This window comes from Canis lupus, chromosome 9 (assembly GCF_048164855.1).
Source record: "Canis lupus baileyi chromosome 9, mCanLup2.hap1, whole genome shotgun sequence".
Lineage (NCBI taxonomy): Eukaryota > Metazoa > Chordata > Mammalia > Carnivora > Canidae > Canis > Canis lupus.
Genome location: NC_132846.1, coordinates 13043769 through 13058829, shown reverse-complemented (window position 1 = coordinate 13058829; position 15061 = coordinate 13043769). Strand labels below are relative to the sequence as shown.

The 15061-nt window shown below is 36.1% G+C and overlaps 1 protein-coding gene across 11 annotated transcripts in view; it reads right to left on the bottom strand.

Annotated features, from left to right (window-relative positions):
- The window catches only part of AKAP6 (A-kinase anchoring protein 6), a 568763-nt gene that overhangs the window by 301211 nt on the left and 252491 nt on the right, over nt 1-15061 (bottom strand). For 2 of the 11 annotated variants that reach the window (XM_072838217.1, XM_072838219.1), the window contains exon 1: nt 10478-10613. The exons of 7 other annotated variants lie outside the window; for them this stretch is intronic. The gene's annotated coding sequence lies outside the window, so the exon portion shown is untranslated. Of the gene's footprint in view, nt 1-10230; nt 10614-15061 lie in introns of those variants that run through there. 2 more of the 11 variants (XM_072838218.1, XM_072838220.1) reach the window with 1 other exon arrangement.

Below are 15061 nucleotides of genomic sequence, written 5' to 3'. Positions count from 1 at the left end.
ATGTAATGCAATTCTAATACAAATAGCAAGTTTTTATTGGGGAAAGGGGTTGAAGAAAGGGGATGGGAATCTAATTCTAATCTATAAATGGACAAAGAACAGCCAGAGAAAACAACAACAACAATAACAGCAACAAAATGAGCAATGAAAACAGACTAGTCTAACAAATATTATAGTAGAAAGTCTCAGTAATTAAAACTGGCACATAAATGCGGACAGACAATTAGAAAGAATGAGTCCAGAAACAGGCTCAAATACACAGGTGTATCTGAGCATGTGATAAAGGAGTTACTTCAAATCACTGGGAAAAAAAATAATAACTAGATAAATATTTGGGGAAAATAACTAAGTTAAAAGCACTGTGTACCTAGAAAAATTACAAATAGATCAAAGATCTAAATATAAGAAATGAAAGTGTAAAAATTACTAAGAAAAATAGGTAAATGATTTATAAGCTTAGAGTAGGAAAGATCTTTTGGATTCAAATCCAGTCATTAAAAGAAAGGTAAACTTGACCACATTAGAAAAGGAAAACTTCTGCATAATGATGAAGAAATATACCTTAAGCAAAGTCAAAAGACAAATAACAAATATATATATATATATATATATATGTTGTGCATATCTCAGGGCTTATTCCCCTACTCAATACAGAGCTCCTACAAATCAATAAAGAAAAGACCAACAATACAAGTAAAAAATAGGCAATGGAAATGAACACAGTTCACAGAAAAAGTAATAAAAACAGTCTTTAAATGTGTGAAAAGCTGCTCAATCTTTCTCATGGTAAGAGAAATATAAACTTAAACAATACCAAAATATCATTTCTCAGCTACAAGATAAAATTCAAAAATTTGATAACAAAAACTATTGGCAAAAGTGTAAGAAATAGGCATTCTTATGTATTCCTGGCTGGAAAGTAAATGAGTACAACTACTGGGAGAGAAATTTGACCATTTCTATCAAATTCCAAATATATATACACATTGTCTTACAATCGTATTTCTGAGAATTTATGGTTCAAATACATTTGCACTTTTTGTGGAATGACTTATGTTCAAGCCTCCCTACTGCAATACAATTTGCAATATCCAAAGACTGGAAATGGACTAAATGTCCATCAGTAGGGGACTAGTTAAGTAAATTATGGCAAACTCACTCAGTAGAATACTACACAGTTATAAGAAAGAATGATGATGATTAAAAGCTTCCATATTCTGACATAGTAAGTTTAAAAAACAAGATGTGAGATAATGTGTATAGGATAACATAAAAAGAAAATAAGAATATATATTCATGTTTCATTATAAATGTGCATACAAACTCTGGAAAGATCATTCCAAAAACCTAGGGAGAAGCTAGGCAGAAGGACTAACCATCTGCATTAGAGGATGGAATGGGGACCTTGCATTGTCTATCTTATAATATTTTTAAATTTTTGAACTCTGTGAATGTATTGAAAATACTCAAAAATTTAAGACAACAAAAACTCTAAAACAGTTTGCTATGGGTAGTTTAAAGCTAAAGGGTAGTGGTCTAATGATATCATCTTCAATAAAACTTGCCCTTGATAGACACTTATAATCATGTTATAATCAGTAGTCCATGGAGAACCATCACTCTTTATCATTAGTCTGCTTTGAGGAATATTATCTTATTTCTCCATCTAAAAAATAAAGCAGCTTATCCAAGTACTTCAATAATTTCACCATTAAGAGCACTTCTGTTACTATTCTTCTAAGCACTTTTTAAAAAGCTGAAAACTTCAATTGAGCAGACTGCTCATTATAACATAAAATGCAATTTATACATTGATTGAAATGGCTTGATGAGGACCTTAATAATCCTTTGCTTTGAATGAGGACCTTCAGTACATGGAAGGAAAAGGCCCACTCAAAATGATAATGCAGTGCTCAGAATAGTACTATTATTTGAACCATTCAGTAATAAGGCATATTTGTTTCATTATACTGGACTGCCTGTCATTTTCTAAAACAGGAGTAATAGGATACTGTCATCAAGTCATAGAGCAGCCTAGGAGAGCCAATGAGATAAAATATTACAACCATCAGGCTTTCTCCAAAAACTGTATTTACATGGGCAGAATTAAATGGGAGGCTGAGAAACACAGGGGAAGGAAAAAAGAAAAAAAGAGGGAGGCAAACCTTAAGAGACTCTTAACTATAGAAAGCAAACTGAGGGTTGCTGGAGGGGAGATGCATGGGGGATGGGCTAAATGGGTGATGGGCATTAGGAGGGCACTTGTGATGAGCACTGGGTGTTATATATGTGATGAATCACTGAATTCTACTCTTGAAACCAATATTATACTATATGTTAACTAGAATTTAAACAAAAACTTAAAAACTTGAAACAATACAAATAAAACAAAGGAACGACAACAAAAAAAGAGGCTGGGAAACAAATATAGGGGAAGAGGCAGGGCAGTCTGATGGAAGAAACATTACTCTAGGGAGGGTAGGTCTGCATTCTACTTATGTTTTCCCCTTAACTCACCCAGCATTTAGACAAATACCCACCATTTGCTTCAACGTGGATGGAACTGGAGGGTATTATGCTGAGTGAAGTAAGTCAGTCGGAGAAGGACAAACATTATATGTTCTCATTCATTTGGGGAATATAAATAATAGTGAAAGGGAAAATAAGGGAAGGGAGAAGAAATGTGTGGGAAATATCAGAAAGGGAGACAGTGCGTAAAGACTGCTAACTCTGGGAAACGAACTAGGGGTGGTAGAAGGGGAGGAGGGCGGGGGGTGGGAGTGAATGGGTGACGGGCACTGGGTATTATTCTGTATGTTAATAAATTGAACACCAATAAAAAAAAAAAAAAGAAAACAAAACAAAAAAAAATAAAAAAAAATAAATAAATAAAATAAAAATTAAAAAAAAAAAAAAAAAAAACTCACCCAGCATTTAATCTGTCTGGGCATCAATTTCCTGCACGGCAAAGTGTGGTTAATAATATCTTATCTGCTGTGGTGCAGATTCAGTCCCACGCTCAACAAACCCATTTCCTTTTGCCCCTGGGCACATGCCTGAACCTGGGGGTGCCTCATGCAGTCTAGGTGGGGTCACATGACTGAGTACAGGCCAATGGAAGTTGGGTAGAAGGTATAGATTTCACTGCTTAGAGATACCTGGGTGGCTCAGGGGTTTAGTGCCTGCTTTCGGCCCAGGGCATGATCCTGGAGTCCCGCATCAGGCTCCAGTCCCGCATCAGGCTCCTGCATGGAGCCTGCTTCTCCCTCTGCCTGTGTCTCTGCCTCTCCCCCTCTCTCTGTGTCTTTCATGAATAAGTAATAAAATAAAACCTTAAAAAAAAAAAAAAGATTTCATTGCTTATATCCCAAAATCTCTTTGAGGATCCTCTATGCACTCTCTTCCATATCTGCTGGCTGAATTCAAAAGATCCAGTAGAGGAATCTGAGGACCTAGAAAATAGCAGAGCCTCTAGATCTGTACTGTTCACTATGATAGCACCTGAAATGTAACTACTCCAAATTGAGAGATGTACTATAAGTGTAAAACACTCGCTAGAGTTTGAAGACTTAATATAAAGGAAGACTTTAAAATAACTCTTTAATAATTTTATGTTGATTCCATGTTGAAAAGATACTATTTTCAACAAATTGATTACATAAAATGTATTATTAAAATTTATTTTACCTGTCCATTTCTACTTTTTTTGATACAGCTACTAGAAAGTTTGAAATCACATATGATTCACATTCACAGTTCATATTATAATTTATCAGACAACACCACCCAAGATGTAAGGAACCTTGATCTTTAAATGACTGCACAGAGCAGAACTGCTCTGCTACAGTTCTGAGTCATCAGAATGCACCTGCAAGGAGAAACTGCAAGGCTCAACTTTGCTTCTTTGGGAGTCCACCCAAGTGTTCCCTGTGTGCATACCTGCCCAGTTGAGATAAAGGAAAAAGAGATTTGTCCATACCATGGATAAACAGGGTGAAGGAGGAGTATCTTATGACATGTTGGTAGCTATGCCCATCATACCTTTAAATTCCAGAAACATTTGGCAAAACTGGTAGAAAAAAGGTTAAACGTTGGAGCTTTCTCCCATAGGTACTGATTAGCACTGTTAAGTTCTATTCTCCCATCCAAATCTTTATCATTCTAGCTAGCAATGGCACTCAAACCACAACTTACCAATCATGGGTAAACGCACTGGATGGATGCAATTTAACCACTGGCACCTGTGCAACCTGGATGGGGTGGATGTCCTCCTTCCAACTAGGAACTTAGTAGATGGATGTGCAGTATCCCAGAGGATTAGAGCATAGGAAATGGTAACTTGTTGAATATTATATTTCCCCTCTTTCCTTGTAGTAAGAATCCTTCAAACATTTAGCAGTATTCATTTTCACAAAATATCCATTAATAATCTTATCAAGTGAATACTGGGCAGCAATCTGTCAAATTATCAAGTCATGGGATATGTGGGGGTGCTAACTTCTCCACAGAAAATTGCTCAGGTTTTTGCAAGCATGATCATTGCTAAGAATAATCTGTTTATATTTCCTGTTTCCTGTTGATAAGTCCACGGTTCAGGCTGATGAAACATGTTAGTGAGTTTTCCATACCTCTTCCCATCTCTTTTTTCTTGTAAGTAAAGACCTAATCTAAGTGGGTCAAACACAAAGATACTAAAGAAACAAGAATCTAAGTCTCAGGTATTTCTTGGATATATCAATTACAGTTAAACTTTTATAGATAATAGCTAAATACAGATACATTGTTTCAGTTCATACAAACACAGAATCTTATTGAAAAGCTTTAATTTTCATCAGACACATATGTACTTCCTCAACAAGTTCTACTTTCAATAACGGGTATTTGGTATAAGTAAGGAGTTATCAACTATAACTGTCAGATTTTTAAAGTTAAAAACCATGTAACAAATGAACATTGTGCCGGTCTTTGTCTCTCCTTTTAAGTGATTAATGCTTCAAAAAATTAAGAATGTCAAATGGGCAATACTCATCATATTCAGTTTGACAATAAATATGTAATAATATCAAATATATAATAATCTGATAGTAAATTTATATAATATCCCAAATATCATTATTAGTAGTGATATTTATTTAATATTACTACTACTGTATCAAAAAATGTTATCAAAGTTCTATTCTAAGCATCAATATCAAGGCTATGTATTATCAATCACATTCATCTTCTGAACAGGTCAAATTATAATACATAGAGACCTACTGACATAAGCCCAAAATCAACAGCAGTTAAAATCTAAAGCAAGGAGCAGCTTTCCTAAATGTATAAAAAATGATAGTCCTAAATGAATGAATAAGAATGAAAATTCCTTCTTTTTTTCTCTCCTTTTTTTACATTAAATTTTATTTTTATGTGGTGAAATATGATTTGCATAGATAATAGTTTATAAGGCCTAAATGCACATCAACAAATAATCATAAAGTGAACATATATGTAACCACCATTGTGCTGAAGAAACTGAACATTGCTGACAGCAAAAGCATTCTCCATATGCCCTTTTGCCTAGAGGTGATCAAGCCTATTACTTTATGGTAATCACTTCTTGTTTCTTTGTTATCGTTTTAGCTAGTTTGTATGCAGACTTACATAAAATAGTTGTTTTCCTTATTTCTGATCTTTATATAAATGAAATCATACAGTATGTATTCTTTTGTTTCTTTCACTTAATCTTGTTTTTTGTTTTTTAAAGATTTTATTTATTTATTTGAGAGTGGGGAGAGAGAGAGAGAGAGAGAGAGAATAGGGAAAGGGAGGAGCAGACTCCCCGCTGAGCAGGGAGCTGGATGCAGGGCTCCAACCCAGGATGCTCTGATCCTGACCTGAGCTGAAGGCAGATGCTTAAACTGACTGAGCCACCCAGGCACCCCTCACTTAACATCATGTTTGAAAGATTTTTTTTTCATATCCTGTGTGTTTTCTATCATGAGAAAAGTTCTAATACACAGAACATATAATTTGTATGTAAAGTATAAAGAATAATAATAAAATGAACACTCATGTACCCATCACCTAGTTCTAGAAATTTCCCTTATTTTTAAACTGGGTTTACCAAAGAGTTTCTAAAATGTTTTGACAAGAAAAAGAAAAGGGGAGGAAATATGTAGAACTATTTACCAACTATTACTGAGTTGGTAGTTCAAATCCTCTAAATGTCCTTACCAGTAGTACAACCAAACCAGCCTAACCTCTCTATATGCCATCCCTTGAAGCTGCTCTGGCCTAGCTGGCAACTGAAGGTAATTTATTCCTGGGGCCAAGCTGCTGAGGCTACATTGTAGGGAAAGGAACAAAGGCATGCGTAAATCCCACTGAAGGCATGAGATGACGTAAGATGCACTCTGTTCTCAGTACACAGAAGGCTCTATGAACAAAATTATTTTGTTGCTCTGGTTTCAGTCCTATAAGCATATCACCATGGCCCATTCCTGTTCCCTGAGGATGCCTTAACTTCCCCCAATGCCTGCCATGGAGTGTCTTCTGGTAATAGTCACTTACTTTGGGTGATATCCAGCTCAGGACAGGGCTGAAGGACAACTCCAATTTCTTCCTATATCTTCCATACACAGAGGTAAATATTCATTTAACAAATATTTATGGAATTCCAAGAGCATGTAAGGCACACCATGAGATAATCTATGCTACATGGAGTATGGTAAATCTATGCTACATGGAGATAATCTATGCTACATGGCACACCATGAGATAATCTATGCTACATGGAGTATGGTAAATGAAAGCTCTAGTAAAACCCCAGTCATGAACAAAAAAAAAAAATTAATCATTGAAGATACATTGGTTACAAAGTAAATGGTAAAAATCTTTCTCTGGAAGAATAAAACAGGATATACATTACAAAATAGTTGCTACCCTTTGGGAAATGGGCGGATTAATTTATTTTGGGCTCTTAACATCCTGAGAGATCCTGTGAGTGCCCTCTTACATACCACCCACACACTGCCACATCTCATCCTAGGTGTGCAAAGACCCACAACAGGCCTCCTTCCCTGAGTACAGTAGCTTCTTCAGGGCAAATGGTGTTCATTCTCAAATTTCCAATGGGTGACATATGAGAGGGATGGACCTCAATAAATAACTAGCAAACTAATGAATAAGTATTTGCTGCCTGAAACATCAGCCAAAACCTAAAATAAAAGTTTAAAAATAAGTTCCCTTATGAAGTTTTCCCTTAACATAAAAAAGCCATGACTTAAGAAGTTGATATACATGTTAACTTGATTATTGAATAGCTCTAGGGACTCTAACCAGACAATCTTTAAAAAAAAAAAAATATCTACAAAAGGTAGAGAATATGTATAACCAGAAAAATGGATCCCATACCTAACTCAGGGGACATCAGTTGATATATATTCAAGGACAGATATTTAGCCAGCATGCAAGCAGTAAGGCCACACCTGCTGTTTGCTAGCATCCATTCTGACTGCCCAGTGCCCCTTTCATGCTACATGTTAAATATATAAATATTATGCAGTATATAGAAAGAAGGCTACTTACTATATAATGATAATCACATAACAGTAGAGATAAGATGGCTATAGAAACCCTGCACTGTGAAGACGGAATTGTAGAAAAACACCTAATAGTTATTAATGAATTCTACTTATCATTTAATTAATAAGTTAAATGTATTAATAAGTAAAATAGTTATACAGTTTATTTTTATGTAAATACCTTAGATAGAAACTTCCTAACAGAGAAAAGCCTTTAAAATAAAGCTGGAATGGCTACATTAATATCAGAATAAGTAAATTTCAAAGCAAAGAACATTATCAGGGATAAAGACAGTCATTTCATAGTGATAAAGGGATAATAAGCTCATTAAAGGGGCATTATAACCCTAAACGTCAATGTATGTTATGAGAGAGTTTCCAAAACTAATAGAACTGCAAGGAGAATTAGACAAATTCAAAATCATAGTTGGACATTTCAATACACCTCTCTCAATAATTGATAGGACAAAGAGACATAAAATCAGTAAGTAACTATAGATAGAGAATATTTTAACAACACTAGAAACCAATTTGACCTAACTGACATTTTGGAATTCTCTATCAAACAACAGCAAATGCCTATGAGTATTTACCAAGATACATAATAATCATAAAACAAGTCTCAATAAATTAAAAGATTCAAGTCATAAGAAGTATGCTCTTTGGTTACAGTGAAATTAAGTTAGAATGATGAAAACAATAACAAAAAGGTCTCTGGAAAATCCCTAAAGAGGTGGAAAATAACTAATACACTTCTAAATAATCCATGAGTCAAAGAAGAAATCAAAAGTAAATTAGAAGTCATCTTTAAATGAATAAAAATAATACACAGTATATAAAAACTCCTATGCTGCTGCTAAAGCAGTATCTAGGAGAAAACTTAAAGCACTGAACTTAGGTAAAAACTAGAACAATGATATCAGAAAATTAGAAATTAGAAAAAAATAGAGCACTGAGATAGCATACATAAAGTAACCCTAAAATTCTAACATGTATTTGGTCATTGACAAGCTACTATAGAATGAACCTTCTCAAAGACGTCCCAAACTCAGCTAAATACCAACCCTCAGCCATTGAGGATGTATGCCCACAGTCACCGGATCTGATAAACACTGTAGGTAGCACTTGGCGGAAAGAGTAAGTTCCTTTTAAGAGACCAAACAAAAAAGCTAAGGATTGAAAAAAAAGGATGTAACACATACTACCAGATTTCTTCACAGGAAATGACCTTTGATGATCATATTTTTAACAAAGATAGCTCTCATAATTGATGAGAATATTTGACTCTTGCTACTCTTGTTTTGGAGGTTAAGGCTAAATTTTCATTAAGATGAGTTTATGTCCATTAAACAATTAGAATGACCCACATAAAATCGCCATTTTTAAGTCTAAGACTGTCAAATATTGGCAATTTTTTATTGGTCAAACTAATAATTCCTGAGATTTAATAGATATGTTAGAAAAGCCATCACAGTTTTTCAGGTTTATTAAATTGACATAATGCACAAAGACTAGGATAATATTCTTTTCAATTTTAAGTTTTTAATTTCTTAAGTTTCAGACCATGATTCTTATCTCCAGAAAATCTTTCTATACCAAAGGCACAATTTAATATCCAATATATCCAATAGGCCACTCCCAAATCCTTCACAACAAAAAAACACATCCTTCTAGAAACACCTAAAAATCTTCATGTGATCATATACATATACATATACATACATATATATTCATATAGTGAAAAGGCAGGTTTTGCTCCTGAGAAATTTATCCTGGTTTATGCAATGTCAATTACCTCAATATAGAACCTGATATGCAAAAAGAATAATCAAAGCATAATTTATGACTTCCTCTTCATTTTACACATGGATTCCTTAAAAGTGATCAGCTTTCCAAGTATGGATTAAATCATTCCAATTTCAAATCCCCATTTGCACATATGTTTCAGAAATATGTGTCATATGATATGAGATATATGCATAAATTTGAAAAAATGCTCAAATAAATAACCCACTATAGGTGGAAGTTCCAAAGCATCATTTATAGCATTTACAGACTTATTTTATATGCCAGATACTTGGAAGCCAAAACTAAATCTGATACTTTATGATGTAGGTCAACATTGGAGTAAGACGAACAACAATACTGCAGCATTTTATGTTAATTAAACTAATATGGGGCACAAACACAGGAGGCTAAGTGAGGTTATCTGGAAAGAGTAGTGTTGATTTTCATCTTAGTCTAAAGATAAAACACAGACCTCATTAAGTGCTCTTAAAATATATGGAAACTACACTCAGAGGCTTAATATTCTCTCCCATTATCTCTCACAAATATAAAGGCCTGCCTTTTGGAGCTAGAATAAGGGAAGTAAACAGAAAAGAGGAAGATAAATTCTAAAGAGGCATTTCCCACATGCCAGAAAAATCACACTCTGTATGAACTCCATTAGTTTCTCTTCTGTCCTAGAATTTTAGTGCACTTGAGTAACATGAAGACTTTGATTTGGCATAATGTCAAGGTAGGGAGTAAAACACAGTGCCCACCAACATAGGCATGTCGTGTGCAGGAGAGACACTTGAGACTCTCATGTCCAACTCTGGAATTGAACAGTTTTATGAGCTCTGTCCATCTTACAAAGAATTCCATGTAAACAACAGCCTACCTGAACTGTGAGGCAAGTAGAGGTCCAAAGTATCGTGGAGTCCTACACAGACAGCCGAAATTTCATGTCCCTCAGCCAAGCCATCCGCTTCTGTTAGTTCCTCTACACCCAACCCACAGGTTAAAGCAGAGCACAGATAGCCCAGATCTTGTAACTCAAGCAGATTTGGTGTTTAACCAGCTGTCTCTGGTTAACCAGCTTTATGAACAGAGAATATAAAACACAAAATATAACTTTATTTCCTTACCTGAACACTAACAGGCTTTAGGCCTAACTGCCTAGAAGTTATGAGCTGTATAACTATAGTCAGGTTTCAAATCTTCAGTCTCTCAGCTCCCAGACTGCTAACTGGAATTCCAGTCCACATGTGCCCCCTCACAATTAGCAGGGTTATTTTAGGCGCTGACCTAAGTTCTCAGAGAATGTAAGCTGATGGCAAAGGGGTGTCTAATGTGTCAGTTGCTTGGTTACAATAGAAAGCTCATTTGAGAGGCTTACGATCTGTGTGCAGTACTTCCTCGATATCCCACCACATAGGTTTCTACTTTAGCTAAGGAGAAATGCAGAAATGATACACCGATCTTTTAATACCCACATAGAGCTTAGACCCATCATGAATAATAATAATTCAATGGAAGCATGTAAGTGACTTGGGCAATTTTAGAAAACAATATTAAGTTCTGACTGGCAGTATCTGGTCACATAGTATACCGCTCCACGAGAAGCCCCAGTAAAAGTAAACTAAGTGCCCGGAGTCTTACCAAGATTATTCATTCCCTTCCAGGCTCACATGGAGAAAGCTATAAATGCAAAAATACTCTGAACATTTTTCATAACTATTAAAGTTAGTTCCCCTTTAGAAATAGATACAGATCTACTAAGGCCTTGTATTTCTAATAAACTACTCCACCTACTGGTTAATATGACTGTCTTGTAGACACATATCTCATAAGAGAAATAACCCAAAAAGAAACAGTAGAAGGAAATTGCATTGTGCCTCCTTACCAGTGAGTTCCTCCATGAAGCACTGAGCATTCTGACTCCCAGAGACTACATGGGATAAATTTACAAAACTTTCAACTTCCTCATCAGCACCCTTCTCATGGTTTCCACAAAAGATAGAACTAAAGGACAGGCCTTGAATTTCCAGGAGGAGGGTGGATATAAATTAGAAAAAACAAAGAATTTCCTGAGTTGGAGATCTGCTGAGAAATCACTTATAGACAGAATTAACCAAACTTCATTCCAAGAGAAGTTTATTTAGTTTTTAAAGATTTATTTATTCATTCATTCATTCACTCATTCATTCATTCATGAGAGATACAGACACACAGGCAGAGGGAGAAGCAGACTCCATGCAGGGACCCTAATGTGGGACTCAATCCTGGGACTCCAAGATCATGCCCCGAGCCACCCTTAGCCACCCTAAGCTGAAGGCAGACATTCAACTGCTGAGCCACCCAGGCATCCCCCAAGAGAAGTTTAAATAAAAGGATTGATAAATCTATTAGGGAAGGTTAGCCATAGTCTCCCTAAAAAGAGAGCACCAAATCAGACAATCTGTGAGTCTTTTCTTTTGCCTTCACTACTGCTCTCTTAACTTCTTGACACTCAGCTCAGTGGGCACCTCCTTTGGAAGTCTCATAATTCCCTTAAGCAGGCTTAATGTCCCCTCTTCAATGCTTCCAGGCTCTGCTACTGCCTGATATCTTAATGATCTTTTTCCCTCTTTCCTAGTTCCTCAAGCAGGGAGCTCTGATTGGTAGTTGTGGTCTCAGGCTCATCTTTGCACAGCTGGCTTGACTGAAAACAGCGTGGGGCCCTTAAAAGATGTCAATGAATGTATGCTGAATAAATGAATTCTTGGATGTTATAGAATCAATGGAGTACCCAGGGCCTGCTTCTGAGTTCAACAAGCTGCTCCAGCCCTACTCCCATTCTCCTGAGATACAGTTTTAGTTAGGGTGACCAGCAGTTCTGAGTTGGCACCATGAACATCACATAGACCTCTTCATTATAAAACTCAGTGGCTATCTGATGAGGGAGCAAATGAATGAATAATGTCAAATCTTTGGTAAGAATGTAGTTAGAGTCCATTCCCAGCTTCAAACTTAAGCCAGGCCTGCTCTAGTCAATCAGTTCTGATGATAAATAGGAATCCACCTTCCCAAAGCCAAAAGGCTTTCACATAGTTCCCTCTCAGAGATGGAATTATTCCATTTCTCTAAACCCCAGCTCCCACTTCCTTTAAGCTGAGGTTCCTTCATATATGATAATAATACAAAAAGGGAAGACACATTCGGCAGCCAAAGCCAACTCACAATGTGGATGAATCACAGACTCTAGGGCTACAAACTGGTGCACTTAACCTTCAAATTCCTTGAATGTCTTTCAGAATAAGGAAAAAACAGCATATTTTCTACTAGAAATGATGAAAGTATTTGGACCACTAGAATGTCTTAGGAGTTAATTTGTTTTTTTGCCACTGGTTTTTATCTAGAATTTGATAGCATAGCCTGTGGCAATTTTTTTAAGAGAGAGAGAGAGAGATAACTCCAGTTCTGTGGTCAGTTATATCCTGGCTGAAAAAAAAAAAAAAAAGAAACATGCACTTCACAGGGTCCTATTTTTAATTCTTATTTAAATAGCTGTCAGCTTTTGCCAGCACAAAAGAAGAAAGGAGATAAAATCAAGACAAGAATTTCTGACCAGAACCAAATATTAACATCTGTATGGAAAGCTACGTTTATGTGAGAATTTACATATTTTTCAGAGAATTTAAGAAGCATTTAAACATTATTTTCTGTTAGTCAGCCACACACCAAAAATTTATATGCATAAATATGTACATGTATATGTACATGCCTTGGTAAATCTCTGATGCTTTCAGACCGATTCTTTTACATGCATACAAGAATAGAGGCATAGAAGCATTTGAAAAAGTTAGCTGTAAGAGGGATTCTTCTAAGATTCCTATAAGGGAAATATATTTCTTCAATGGCTCTCATTGTGAAATGTATTCATTCATTTAAATAGAAATTAATGTGTTGTTAAATATCCATTATCTATTAAGCTCTGTGCTCAGCTCTTGGAATTTTAAAAATTAAACAAACAAATAAAACAACCATGGCCCCTGTTCTCAAGGATCTTAGAATCTATACGGATGGTAAAAAGTAAGTAATCACAATGTTGTTTGAGAAGCACAGTGATGTATCTGTGGAGGGTATCACGGGAACAGGAAGGAGAGGAGGGGTACCTCATTCAGAATAAGAAAGCTAGTCAGAGGAGGTAAGGCAAAACCAAATTCTAAAGACAAAGTAAGAGAGAACCAGACCTGGATTTGGGGAAAAATCATTCCAGGAAGAAAAAGCATCCTATGGGAAGACCTGGAAGCAAAAGTCTGAGGCAGTTTTGATAAGGGAGCTGAAAACACCTCAGCATGAGAAGAACCCAGCATGCAAGGGAAAGAGTGAGTGGAGAGGCAAGAAATGGAACCAGAAAATTTAAATACTCATCATAGTTCAAGCCAGCCCAGAGGAAGGGATGTCTAGGATCACAGTTTACAGTATACCCTAATCCTGAGGGGCTTCTGTGGGCCTTCAGTGGTAAAGTACTGAAATTAAAACAGCTGAATTAAGTCATGATTTAGCTTCCCATTTGAGTCATGAATCCATGCAGATAAAACCAATTGTTGTTACCAAAAATTATATAATTGATATTTGATACTATTCTTTATAAGTATTCACAACATAAACATAGATGTTATTTATTTATTTATTTATTTTTCATAGATGTTATTTAAACATATGCTTCCTTTTTAAAAAGATTTTATTTATTTATTCATGAGAGACACACAGAGAGAGGCAGACACACAGACAGACAGGCTCCCTGGACTGGATCCCATGACTCTGTGATCATGACCTAAGCCAAGGGCAGACACTCAACCACTGAGCCACCCAGATGCCCATAAGCTTCATTTTTAAAGGCAAACAGCACATCTTAAGGCAATGATTCAGAATCACAAAGTCACCAGAGTTGGAAATCTTCTGGTTCAATTTCCTCTTATTGTAGAGGAGAAAACGTAGGTGCAGAGAGATTGTCATTTGCTCCAGTCCTATGCTAGGAAGGGGCAGCCCTGTGCAAGGACATAGGTCTCTGAGCATCCTAGAGCACACAGTGCCTGCCTGTCTATTCACTGGCAGGGGAGGAGGGGGCAGATAGGTGTAATGCATGCAATTTTATCCTATGGGTTATAGGGAGTGATTGTTGGATTTTAAGCACCCTAGCAAAAGCTTGGGTAAAATTTGTATTTTAGAAGGATCATTCCTTGTTTTGATAGGAGAGTAGAAAGAGGGAATAGGGGCCTTTCTAATAACTCAGAAAGAGAATGATGATATTTGGACCTACACAAAGGCAATGGGGGTGGAAAAGAGTGAACATATTGTAGAAATAATATGGGGATATAACAAACATGATTTGGTAACCAGATGGATGTGGTGGGTGAAGAAACTCAGATGCTGAGCATGAGTAACTCCTTATTTCCAGGTACGGGTAACTGAGTAATCCTGGAGGAGGTGTATGGTGGGATGCACATGAAGTGTTTGTGGAGAAAGGAGATGGGATCTCACCTTGAGATGAGCAGAATTAACCTGAGATAGGTGGAGCAACAGATGTCACAGCCAGATCAACTGCACATCCCATGGGGTACTCAATGATATTCTTGGTATTTGAGGGAGTTTGTGTCACCTTTGTAGTTCCCTGAGGCCTAGATAAAAATTATAACCCCCACTGTACTTTAATAGCATCTTAAATTTCTATTTTATATCATTTC